This window comes from Chionomys nivalis, chromosome 1, assembly GCF_950005125.1.
Source record: "Chionomys nivalis chromosome 1, mChiNiv1.1, whole genome shotgun sequence".
NCBI classification, from domain to species: Eukaryota; Metazoa; Chordata; class Mammalia; order Rodentia; family Cricetidae; genus Chionomys; species Chionomys nivalis.
The window spans coordinates 173,061,344-173,074,589 of NC_080086.1; the positions used below are offsets into that span (position 1 = coordinate 173,061,344).

The following is a 13,246-nucleotide window of genomic DNA, read 5'->3' on the forward strand; positions in this document are numbered from 1 at the left end:
AATGGCACCCAACATTTGGCCAGGTGGTGGTGGCGCACGCCTTTAATCCCAGCACTTGGGAGGCAGAGGCAGGCGGATCTCTGTGAGTTCGAGACCAGCCTGGTCTACAAGAGCTAGTTCCAGGACAGGCTCCAAAACCACAGAGAAACCCTGTTTCGAAAAACCAAAAAAAAAAAAATAAAAAAAAAAATAAAAAAATAAAAAAGAATTTCCAAATAAAGCCTGAGAAAGCAAAAAGGATTTGAGACAGACAAAAGAACAGAGTCGAGCGGCTTCTCGGTAGCAGCACTGCCTCAGGTGGGCTGCTTGCTAGAGGTGAGCAGAGGCACAGTTCCTTTAAGACAGGTTTCTTGACTCAGCGTTAGCAGCAAACACCGTGTAGCGAAGAGGCCCTGCCACCAAACACTTAAATGGCGTTCATGAGCAGCTGGTGGCATGCTTCTTGGTGGTAGCATGGGCCTAGAAACTGCACAGAGCTGTGGTTTAAAAAAATAAAAATAAAAATGGCTCCCCACCAGTACCTCCGCCATGAAGCTAATCTCTCAGGAAGCCAAGGTGGGGCAGATCCAGCCGTGAAAGCAGCTTTAATCCTAGTAATGTTGCTTAGCAGACTAAAGACTCATGTGGTCAGAAAAGATAGAGATACACAGTAAAGACAGATTCAAAGGGAAAAAAAAGAGAAGAAAACCTCTTAAACAGTTACAGTGTGCTTAAAAATACACGTAGGCTTGGGAGAGAAAAGAAAAAATAAAGAAAGTCCTTTTAAAAAAAGGGGAGAAATATAAACCAGGTGTTTGGTGGCACACACCTTTAATCCCAGCACTGGGGAGGCAGGTGGGTCTCTGTAAATTTGAGGTCAGCCTGGTCTACAGAGTGAGTTCTAGTACAGGCTAAAAAACTACAGAGAAACCCTGTCTCAAAAAACAAAAATTAAAAATAAAAGAAATAGTAAAAAAATACTAAAAAGTCACATAATGATGGAAAATACACAGAGAGTCTGGATACTGTGCTATTATTTGTCTTAGCTGAGATGGATCCAGCCTCAAAGAATATTCCAGTCAGGATTTGACCACAACCCTAAATTTTCTTTGGTTTGCCATAAAATTATCAGCATCTCCAATCAGCAGGAAACAGTCCAGAAAACTACGTCCACATTCCCAAAAAATGGATTATGGATGTTTGTTTTAGTTTAGAGTGTTGGTTACAAGTTATTATGGATAATGGTCAGGAAAAAAGCTACACAAAGGAGATTAGATTCAGTTCTTGTTGTGAAAAGAAAAAAAGGGGGGTACTGTGGGGTAATATTCTTGTACCCTGTAAAAAACTGACACTTGTATTGTTTAATAAAATGCTGATTGGCCAGGCAGGAAGTATAAGCAGAGTGACCAGACTTGGAGAATTCTGGGAAGAGGAAAGACTCAGTCTGCAGTCACCAGCCAGACACAGAAGAAGCAAGATGAGAATGTCTCACTGAGTAAGGACAGAAACTACATACTATGTGAAATCATTTTGACAGAAATTCACTATTATATAGAAACATACATACATGAGTCAAGTTACAAAACATTAAAAATCTTTGATATGTGTCTAACAATAAAAACATTTAATAGCCAGTAACCAGCATTTGTTATTGTGATATAAAAATACTTAATAAGCAAAACAGAATTATCTTTGTATTTCAAAGACAAATGGGAACAGCCTCCTCCATACAATAATTCAATTTTGTGGTATAATTACAAAACTATGTTCCTTGTAAGCCCTGAAATGGTACAGTGCCTTATGGTAAAAGCTGACTCTCCTATCAGTCTCTCTCCTCCCTTTCTCCACAAGCTCATAATTCGTTCGAAAAAAATGAAGCAAACGTGTACAGATTTAAAACAGGTTTACAACGACATAATGTTTTTCTCATTTTAATATGCCTAGCCATTTTGACACACAAACCTACCCTACTCGTTTAAAATAGCTACAGAATACTTTATTCTATAGCTATGCTGATGAAGCAAGATTGCTTTCAAAGTTTTGCTGATATAAACATTAGTGCAGTGAACATCCTTATATATGAAATTCTGTGTACTGGTTCCTAAAATGTTTTTTAATTAGAACTATTATGTAATTGGGTAACCCAATTTCTAGTACTTACCCAGAAAAACTGAAAGCAGGGTCTCACAGAGCTATGTGCACACCCATGTTCATAGGAGCATCATTCACAACAGCCGAAAGATGGGAGCTACCCAAGTGTCCATCAGTGGGTGGATGGGAAACAAAGCGTGGTACACTCAAATCACATATCATTCCACCTTAAAAAGGAAAAAATGCAAATTAGGAATAAAGGGAATTTCTGGACTTGATAAAAAACATCTATAAGAATGTCTATGCCCATTATACTTAAAGAGAGGAAAAACCGGAAGCTTTCCCATAAAAATCAGAAGACAAGGATGTCTCCTCTCACTACATCTTTTCAACATTATGACAAGAAAGACAGAAAAGAAAGATAAAAGAAATAAGGAAAAAAAGAAAAGAAAAGAGGGAAGGGAAGGGGAGAGAGAAGAAGGAGCAAAGAGGAAGAAAAGGCAGGACGGAAAAACAACTATCTCTGCATGGCAGGACCATCTATGTGAGGTCATCAACCACAGACTCCTGGACTGAACAGTGAGTGGGTTCTGAGATAAGGGTGGACACAGAAACCAATGTTTTCTTACACATCGACAATGAACAAGAAGAACTTGGAAGTACGCATAATTTCATTTCTACAAATGCCTCCTAAAAGTGAAATATCAAGGTATAAATACAACAAAATATGTATAGGAGCTACACAAAGGCAGAGGGAGGGAACTAAAAATGTTACTACTTAGTTTCAGGTTTAGCACTATCCAGTTTTAGCTGTCTGCTGGGGGTCAGGGAACATATCCCCTGCAATAAACAGGAGACATTGCAAACTCTTTTCAAATTTTAATTTCAAATAGACATATAAAACTGTATATATTTATCATGCACAGCATGATATTTGAAAGTACATACACATTTTGCAGAATGGTAAAAATCTAGTCAATTAAAATATGTATTACCTCATACAGGTATCATTTTGGAAACGAAAACATTTAACTTCAGTCATAAACTATAGTTACCATGTTATACCATAAATCTCCTGAACTTACTTCCATCTTTTAAAAAATCTATATGAGGAAAATTATACAACTCTCATGAAGAAACCAAAGGACTGAATACATAAAATACTGCATGCCCATTGATAGAAAGATACAATACAGCTAGGCATGGTGGTGCACGCCTTTAATCCCAGTGCTTGGGAGGCAGAGGCAGGCAGATCTCTGTGAGTTCGAGGTCAGCCTGGTCTACATAGCTATTTCTAGAACAGTAAGGACTACAGTGAGAGACTCTGTCTCAAAAACAAACAAAACCAAAAACAAACAACAAACAAACAAACAAACAAAAAAACCCTGGTCTCTAAATTCAACATTATTATTATTATTATTATTTTTTGAGAAATGGCCTCACTCTGGAGCCCTGATTTACTATGTAGACCAGGCTGGCCTCCAATTCATACTTTATCCAGATAAAAACTTTTATTCAAGGTTGAAAAAATGGCTTAGTGGTTAAGGGCACTAGAGACTCTTCCAGAGGATTCAGTTTCAGCTTCAGGTACCCACAACTAGTTACAGGCTAACTGTTTGTAGTTATAGTTACAGGGGATCTGAATTCCTCTTGTGGTCTCTGAAGATACTACACAACATACAGGCAGACAACCCCCCCCCCCAACACACACAATTAAAAAATAAACAATAAAACTGTGCGGTGGTGGCGCATGCCTTTAATACCAGCACTTGGAAGGCAGAGGCAAGTGGATCTCTGTGAGTTCAAGGCTAGCCTACTCTACAAGAGCTAGTTCCAGGACAAGCTCCAAAAGCCTCAGAGAAACCCTGTCTTAAAACAAACAAACAAACAAACAAACAAACAAACAACAAATCTTTTGCTCTTTGAACATATTAAGTATTAAGTAGCTATTTCTTCTGGATCAAAACTTTCCCTCCTGAAGGAGCAGGGATACTCCTAGGCTAATCAAACTGCAGCAGCTGAAGTTCAGGAAACTTATAAGAGTCAAGAGGCTCAGAAAGTTATAGGACCCACAAGCCCCCCCTCTGAGGTCATCTGAGTAGTCACAATTGCTGAGGAAGGGGGATTTCTTCAATGGAACCACCTGCAAGTTGAGCTAAGGGTTCCAGAGGTGCAGCTTCCATGACCCATCATCCACACTGAGTGGGCTTCAGTGCTGCAGTGACCTTCTAGTTGCCTGTTGTGTGCAAATCCTCACCCATACTCCTGCGAGTGACCCCAAGAAACTCACTGGCTCACCAAGCTAGACTTGCTTGGGTAGAATCATGTCTCTGGTTTGTTGCTGTTGCCCTACCTGAAGCCAATAGACATTTGTTTACATCTCCCCACAAAAGGTCACATAATAGTAACACACTGTCAAGAAACTAAGTCCCAAACAGGGAAAAGCATTTACCAAAAGATAAAGGGTTGTTATTCAAAATTTTAAAAATAACTAAAACTCAACATTAAGAATATAACTCATTTTTAAAATGGACAAAACGCTGCCTCACCAGGAGGGTACGGTAAACAAGCATATGTAAGTAAAAGTGTTGACTATCATGTCCCTATGGCATTGCACAATAAACCACAGCAATACACAACTATATACCTATTGCATGGGCAAAACTCCGCCACAGCTCCCTCGTTCTCTTCACTGCCAGACCTCTGCAATCATGGTTGCATGCATACTGCTGGGAAGAGCTTGTCCCAGTCGGCTCTGCCCTATAGCCTTAGCGTCCCCACCCAGCTGAAGTTGACATCTGAAGGACAGATTTACAAACTGGCCAAGAAAGGCCTGACTTCCTCCCAAATAGGCATGATCCTGAGGGACTCACATGGAGTGGCATAGATCCGTTTTGTGACTGATAATAAGATCTTGAGAAACTTAAAAGTCCAAAGGCCTTGCCCCTGATCTCCCTAAGGATCGCTACCATTTGATTAAGAAAGTGGTCACTGTCTGAAAGCATCCTGAGAGGAACAGGAAGGATAAGGATGTTAAATTCAGCCAGACTGAAATAGAGAGAATTTGCTAGTTGCCTCATTACTCTAAGACTAGGCGGGTCCTCCCACCCAATTGGAAGTGAGTTGTCCACAGTATGCTCTAGAGGCACAAATTCTCTGTGTGCACAAGCAATAAAATCACTTTTAAAAAAAGAAAAAAAAAAAAACCCTCCACAAACAGCAACAGTGAACTGCCAAGGGTTTGCTATAGGGACTCACTCGTTGCTGGTAGGCACTTTTAAAGACAGTCTAGCAGTTTCTCCCAAAACTGAGCCAACACACTCCTCCCATATGACCCCATAATTAACTCCTTGGTATTTAATCAAAGGAGCTGACAACCTACATCTACACAGCAATTCGCACACAGTGTTTACCCCAGCTTTGTCTGCAGCAGCCAGAACTTGAATACCACTAGATGTCCTTCAGTAAGTGACTGGATACAAAAGTTTAGTTCATCTGGACAATGAAATATTGTTCAGTACTAGAAAGAAATGGGCCATTGAGCTAGGCATGGTGGCACACATCTATAATCTTGGCACTTAGGAGACAGAGACAGAAGCGTCACAAGACAGCCAGCCTGGTCTACCTATCAAATTCCAGATGAGCCAGAGCTATACAGAAGGAACCTGTCAAGAGGCAGTGGTGGGGGTGAGTTCCCAAGACATGAAAAAAAAAAAAAACCAAAAAACCCTTACACGGATATCATCACTAGGTGAAAGTCAGTCTAAAAGGTACAACTACAGGACCTTCTAGAAAAAGCAAGATCATGTAGTCAGTAAAAGGAGTACTGGGGGTAGGGGTAGTGGGGGGAAAAACAGGCAGAGCAGAGTTGATTTTCACTACACTGATGCATGTCACTATGCATCCGTTCAAATTCATAGAACGAACCATAAGATAATATAGACTCTGGGTGATAACGACATGTCAACCCATATTCATGAGTACTGCCATCCTACAGGATGCTGACAGAGGAGGTAGGCAATGTATTAAGCATAGGAGACATGTAGGAAACCTCTGTACCATCTACTGAATTTTGTTGTACTCTATTTGTTTTTTGTTTTTTTTTTTTTTGTTTTTTTTTTTGTTTTTGTTTTTCGAGACAGGGTTTCTCTGTGGTTTTGGAGCCTGTCCTGGAACTAGCTCTTGTAGGCCAGGCTGGTCTCGAACTCACAGAGATCTGCCTGCCTCTGCCTCCCAAGTGCTGGGATTAAAGGTGTGCGCCACCACCGCCTGGCTGTTGTACTCTATTTGAAACTATATTGTTTTGGTTTATTGAAACATGAACACACACTACACTATGTGGAACGTGAAGATTCTTTACTCAAACAAGCTCCCCACAAAGACAAATACTGTATGTCTCCATTGGGCTTTATTTATGCTTATATGCGCATGGTGGGGAAGGGTGATACAGCCTGCTGTAGAGGTCACGTCTGTCCTACTACCCTGAGTTCTGGAGATTGAATTTAGATGAATTTACATGGCAAGGGCTTTCACCTGCTGAGCCCTGGCCCTCTAGTCTATCTTTGCAAAGTAATTAGAACAGTCTATAGAGAAGTGGCTGGCAGGGGCCAAGTGCAAGCAGGTAGGAGTTGTCTTAGATGCACGAATTCTGCAGACTGGGTACACAATTAACAGAAACATGCTTAACGTTACTGAACTGTGCACCTAAAATTTATTGCTATATATACTTTACCACATGTGAAAATTAAAACACAATCATCCTTTACTCATCATCCCTCAGTAACTTCTGCATAAAGAATATATGAGGGGCTGGAGAGATGGCTCAGAGGTTAAGAGCATTGCCTGCTCTTCCAAAGGTCCTGAGTTCAATTCTCAGTAACCACATGGTGGCTCTCAACCATCTGTAATGAGGTCTGGTGCCCTCTTCTGGCCTGAAGGCATACACACAGACAGAATATTGTATACATAATAAATAAATAAAATATTTAAAAAACAAACAAAAAATATGAGCAATCTCACAGCAAAATAAAACTAAGTTCTTATCTTTATAAAAATTTGTACCTTGGGGCTGGAGAGATGGCTCAGTGGTTAAGAGCATTGCCTGCTCTTCTAAAGGTCCTGAGTTCAATTCCCAGCAACCACATGGTGGCTCACAACCATCTGTAATGAGGTCTGGTGCCCTCTTCTGGCCTGCAGGCATACACGCAAACAGAATATTGTATACATAATAAGTAAATAAATAAATATTTAAAAAAAAATTTGTACCTTATTTGATAACTATTAAAAATAAATTCTTGACATTTCTGGCGCTGTGGCAGTGTAGAAGGAAGAGGGCTGGCTCTGAAGAGAGGATGGTGGTGAGCATAGCGCTGGATCTAACACGAGCTGGCTCTGGAGCCTTTCAGCTGCATAGTGGAACCAGGCATAAGAAGAGTGTTTCACACAAGTCTGACGTTGTGGCCATGCTCTGTGAGTCAGATGTTGTGATCCAACTGTTTATGACCTCTGTTTTGGTTTAACTCAAATTTAGTAGTTAAAGAAAAAAGGTTCTTAGCTAGGTGTGGTGGCACATGCCTTTAATCCTAGCAGAGGCAGAGGTAGGTAGGTCTCTGAGTTCAAGGTTAGCCTGGTCTACCGAGCAAGTTCCTGGACAACCAGAGCTACACAGAAAAACCAATCAATCAAACAAACTGAAAAACCAGACAAACAAGAAAACCACCACAACAACATCAAAAAAGGATTCTTGACAGAAAAAAAAGAACTAAAGGTGAACTTATTGGACTGAACATATGAACATGCACAGAGATCTGACATGTATTTGAAGTTATGATCCATAGTTGAAGGGTTCGCTTGTGTGCTAACATCACCTCTCCTCATACAGACCGATGCAAATGCACTGTCAAACTTGACTGTTAGAGTAATAATATATATAGCACAGCATTCTAGAACATACCAAAAGAAATGGCAACCATATATGTGCAGAAATATGACCTTTATTGCCATATGTGGAAAGAATATGATTATTCATATGTAAGTCTTCTTTTATACTGCTCTACTGTACAAGTCTCTGAGAATGTCTAAAAACTTCTGTTCCTCTAATTAGCTGCTCCCCCACACACACACCACCCCTATCTTGTTTGTTTTCTGAGACAGGATCTCACTACGTAACCTTGGCTGGCCTAGAACTTGCTACGTGGAGTAGCCTGCCCCTGTTGAGATTAAAGGCATGTGCCGCCGTGTGCAGGGCACCTGGTAAAGCACTAAACAAAGAGAAAATGAAGAAGAAAACACAGTATTAACACGCGGGAACTCTGAGTAAAGAGTATTTGAAGATCTTTGTAACTTTTCAAAAAGTCTGAAATTACGTGTGTCATGCATTTATACTTATTTGTTGTGACAGGGTTTGAACTTGCAATATATTTTCAAAGAAAAAAAGTGAAGTACCTGGCAGGGTTTCTTTCCTATATTATCTTTGTTGTGAGTTTTTCAAAAGTATACAAGGATATATCTTAGCCCCCTTGTTGGGACTTCTCTAAAGCACAAATTAATACACCAGGTCACACAAACAGCATATAAGAGGAAGATACCAATAAAGAGTTAATTTCCCATTATTTCACGATTCTAGTCCGAGACAAATTGCTTGGGGCGTTTTAGAATTCTGGGTACTTCAAAACTATTTTTAAATGATTTGGGATTAGATGGCATCTAAACTGCTTTTCAAAGGGATTTGAAAGCTGTGTGCTTGGCATAATGGATTTCAATTCTTTGCTCCAGAATGCAGCTTGCAGCATAAATCAATAGGGCTGTCTGCTTCACAGGCTTGTCACTTCTGCCTGGTGCCTGCCTCTTCTCTTTCCACCCTCTCCCTCATCCGCCAGCTTCTCTAGCCGCTTATATTCTGGACACTCTAAAAAGCAAAGGTGGAGGCTTTTCTGAACCAGAATGAAGTACTTGTAAATACTGCTTTCACAAACCATAAATAAGTAAAGGACATCTAAGTCGGTTATGAGTAACATACACATGACGCTGGAGATTATCAGATTTCCACTTCCATAGTTAACAGAGAAAAAATGAAGAAGGAAAGATCCCACCACTCCCCTAAGTCAATTTTATTCTAAGATTTATTTGTTCTGGTCCAGGCATGGTACACACCTTTAATCTCAGCACTCTGGTGGCAGAGGCAAGCAGAGGCAGACAGATCTCTGAAGACAGCCTGATCTAATAGTGAGGTCCAAGTCAATCAAGACTACATAATGTACCCCTGCCTCAAACAAAACAAATCAAACAAAACACCAAAAAGATTTATTTATTTTATATCATGTGTATGAGTATTTTGCTTGCATGTGTGTGTATCACATGTCTGTCTGGTGCCCATGGAAGCCAGAAGAGGGTGTCGGATCCCTTAAAAAATGGAATTATGGGCAATGTGGGCCACCATACGGTTGCTGGGAATTGAGCCCAGGTCATCTGCAAGAGCAGCAAGTGCTCTTAACCAATCCCTCTTAACCAATCTTAGTAAAGCACTTCAGCTTTTATCTTCAAGGGCAGGGTCTCTGGCTAACAAAAGTAATGGAAATTGCTAATGGGGGAAAGATATGAAATAATGTACATTTGAAGAGAGAGCGAACTCTTACCAAGATACCCTGGACAAGTTACCACTAAGCCACAATCCTGTCACTGTTTCTAAGGTAGGAAGAAGAAATACATAACAGATATTCTCCAAAGGATGATGTGAGAATCAAATAAAGAGATCCCAGCAAAGTCTAGAACACAGAACCCAGCACCTAAGTGTTTAATATTAATTATGACAATGTCGAAACTCTCAGGCTTTAGAGTCTATCTTTCTTAGCTCATTTCCCAAACAGTCTCATGTGCACCATGCACTGTGCCTCAATTTCTTCGAAACTAGATACCTGTTCCTGAGGTTTGTGTTATGATGCACATATTATATCAATCTGAGCAGTTAACACTGGTTCAGACATAAAGTGAGAACGTCAACACACCCAATAAAACTTAAGACAGTGCACAAAATGGAGAAGAGAGGGGAAGCAAGGGGAGGGGGAAGGGAGAGGGAGCTAGAACCTACTGAACCAGAAAAGAAAAATGGTGCACCTGCCTATCCCACTACGGACAGTGGTATTCAGCAAACTTCTCAAAAGAATCTAAAAGTATTCCTGGGTTAAGAGTTATATCCTGCTCCAGCAGAGGACAGAGTTTGGCTCCCAGGACTCACATCAGGTGGCTCATAAGCATCTGTAAATCCAGCTCACAGGTATCTGATGCTTCTGGCTTCTTTGGGTACCCATATTCACACACATACACCCACACATACGTTATTATTTTTAAAAGAGGGGGATCTTTGCTAGACACGGTAGCAAAGACTATAACCCTACACTGGGCAGGCTAAGGCCTAGGCTACATAGTAAGTTTAAGGCCAGTGTGATCTACATCAGTGGTTCTCAGCCTTTGGGTCACGACCCCAGGGTTGAACAACCTTACTACAGGGGTTGCCTAAGACTATCAGATATTTACATTACAATACATAACAGCAGCAAAGATTACAGTTATGAAGTAGCAACAAAACGATTTTATGGCTGGGGGTCACAACATAAGGAATGGTATAAACCATTGAGCTATATAATGAGACTGTCTTTAAAAAGAAAAGAAAAAAAAGTTCAAACTGTAAGAGGTGTGGTTTCTGTTTTCTTCTCACAGACAGACCATCTAAGATAAAGCCAAAGGACAGGAGCAGAGAACACGGCGGGACTGCTGGTACACAGTGCCCTGGTGACATGATCTCTATACAGTACCTAGGGGGATACTGGAATCCGGAGGAGCCAATCAAGGGGCTTAAATTCAGTCTAATCCACACATAATGGATGAGATTAAGCAAAGAGCATTTAAAAATCAAAAGAGAAAGATCAGGCCAGGAAATCTAATCAAAGCATAACAAAGCATAAGAGAGAGCATTAGTCTAATCAATAGCATTATCATTTCAAAAGAAAAAGAAATCAGTAAGATAGGTCTAAAAATCTCAATCCAAGATTGTGTCCATGGGAAAAGAGGCTCAAGTTACATCCCTGGACACACCTGGAACCCAAAATTTATCACTAGAATAGAAATCATACTCAAAAGTCAATAAACACTAATGTCAACAACAGGATCTGCCTCATGGGAAACAAAGTAATAGACCAAGCCTGCACCTCAGCAGAAAATCAGCAGTCACCCCACCCCAAGCCAGAGAGTGACTAGAAGCAAGGCAAAATGTGTCTTAAAACTCAGTGCAAGTAGAATCTAAGAACAGAAGAATGTGTCTGCCAAGAGTGACATCGAAGTTAGAGAAAAGCAATTAGCCTCCCACAAAACTAACCTGGGCTGGTCTACAAAGGGAGTTCCAGGACAGGCTCCAAAGCTACAGAGAAACCCTGTCTCGAAAAAACAAAACAAAACAAAACAAAAAAAGTCATGTTCATGTAGTCTGTATTTGCTGTTTCCAGACTTCAATTATAGAATGAACAAAATGCAAAAAAAATTAAGATGGCTCAGCAAGGCACTTGGCCCCAAATCTGACAACCTGAATTCAATCCCCAGAACCCACATGGTGGAAGGAGAGAATCGTCTCCTGCAAGCTGTCTTTTGACCTCCACATTGCATTATGGCATGTGCATGTATATTTTAATTTAAAAACTGATTATACCAAACATAATATAAAAGTTAGGACACTGTACAAGTGAAATAAAGCTGATACAAAAGGGCCAAGAGGGGTGGAGAGGTAAAAAAATAGATAGGAGCATTAATAGTCTATTTTTCAAGATGAAGACTGCAGATGAAAAAGAATATTACAATATCATTATCAAAAAAGGGGATGGTGCGATTAACCCTCACACCTCTGAGGAAGAAGTCCATAGTGCTCAAGACTGATAAATCAAGAAAAGGTGGTATAGGGTTGCAGAGTTTAAGGGATCAGCAGTTTAAGAGCACTTGCTGCTTTTGCAGAGGACCCAGGTTCAATTCCCTTCACTCACATAGCGGCTCACTGGCATCTCTAATTCTAGTTCTTGGTGGACTACAATAGCCTGCACATATCTGTGAGTGTCACATTCTAAGGCCACAGAGGATCCCTGAAACTGTAGACAGTGCCAAATCCTACATAATCCGTCTATTCTGTATAACACTGATGACCTTTACCCTCCCACTTGCAGGAAGCTCTTGAAGCTTTTCTCTGACCCATCTGCCCATATCGCTATTCTTACAACGTTGGGCTTTTAAAAGTAAATGACAATTACTTGAAAGAAAGCACCGTGGTGCCTCTACAGCTGAGCTGGAATTTCAGGCAGTTAGTAAGCAACAAATGGGAAGACAGACTACATGGCACGGCCAAGCTGGACAAAGGATGCTAACATACCTGGTGAGACAGAAAGGATGGTGTAGTATTCTCTCTGCTCAGAACATTATTCAAGTTAAAAGTTGTGAATCACTTATTTCTGGAATTTTCCATTTCATACTTTTAGACTAGGGGCAATTAAAACCAAAGGAAACAAGATGGGGGCGGAGCCGCTACACACTTATCTACTAAAAATCAGTAGCGGATAGTGACTACAATTTCATGTGTGGTCAGCAGTAACTTAAGAGTTCCATTATTATGAACATTATTAGTGTTTTGTTACTGCTACAACACTGGCCCCAGGGGCTGCAGTCTCCTCTCCATCCACCAGACCCACTTCGGGGCAGACCCTCACTGCGCCTACAGGGTGGTTGTGAGTACACACTCTGGAGCTACAATAGTGGCTCTACCACTTCCTGACACCTTAGACAAGTTTCATTTGGTGTGTATGCTGTAGTTTCATCATCTAAGTGCAGAAGAACAGATGGGCTCATTGTGAGGACAAAATGAATTGCTCTTTGTAAATACCCAGTATGGGATGCGGCACACGTTGAGTGTGACCCAGAAGTTCACATAAGGGTAGGTATAAACCTTCTTCAGGTTACACTACACTCTCTAATTTTAAAGACACTACAAGAGTTTTGACTACACAAGGACTTGTATCAAAGAGCAAGTCTTAGTCTTTTTTTTTTTTTTTAAATCTCAGAATCTCAGGTCCTTTGGAGGATGGGTAAAAGGTACAGACACTTCCCCAAAGAAGGGAAGAGACAAGAGAGGGAAGGAGATGTTGGG

At 40.6% G+C, this 13,246-nt stretch overlaps 1 protein-coding gene across 7 annotated transcripts in view; it reads right to left on the minus strand.

Annotated features, from left to right (window-relative positions):
* The window catches only part of Nrf1 (nuclear respiratory factor 1), a 108,309-nt gene that overhangs the window by 63,798 nt on the left and 31,265 nt on the right, over positions 1-13,246 (minus strand). For 6 of the 7 annotated variants that reach the window (XM_057766932.1, XM_057766939.1, XM_057766898.1 and 3 more), the window contains exon 2: positions 2,141-2,297. The gene's annotated coding sequence lies outside the window, so the exon portion shown is untranslated. Of the gene's footprint in view, positions 1-2,140; positions 2,298-11,440; positions 11,496-13,246 lie in introns of all 7 variants that reach the window. The other variant, XM_057766915.1, reaches the window with a different exon arrangement.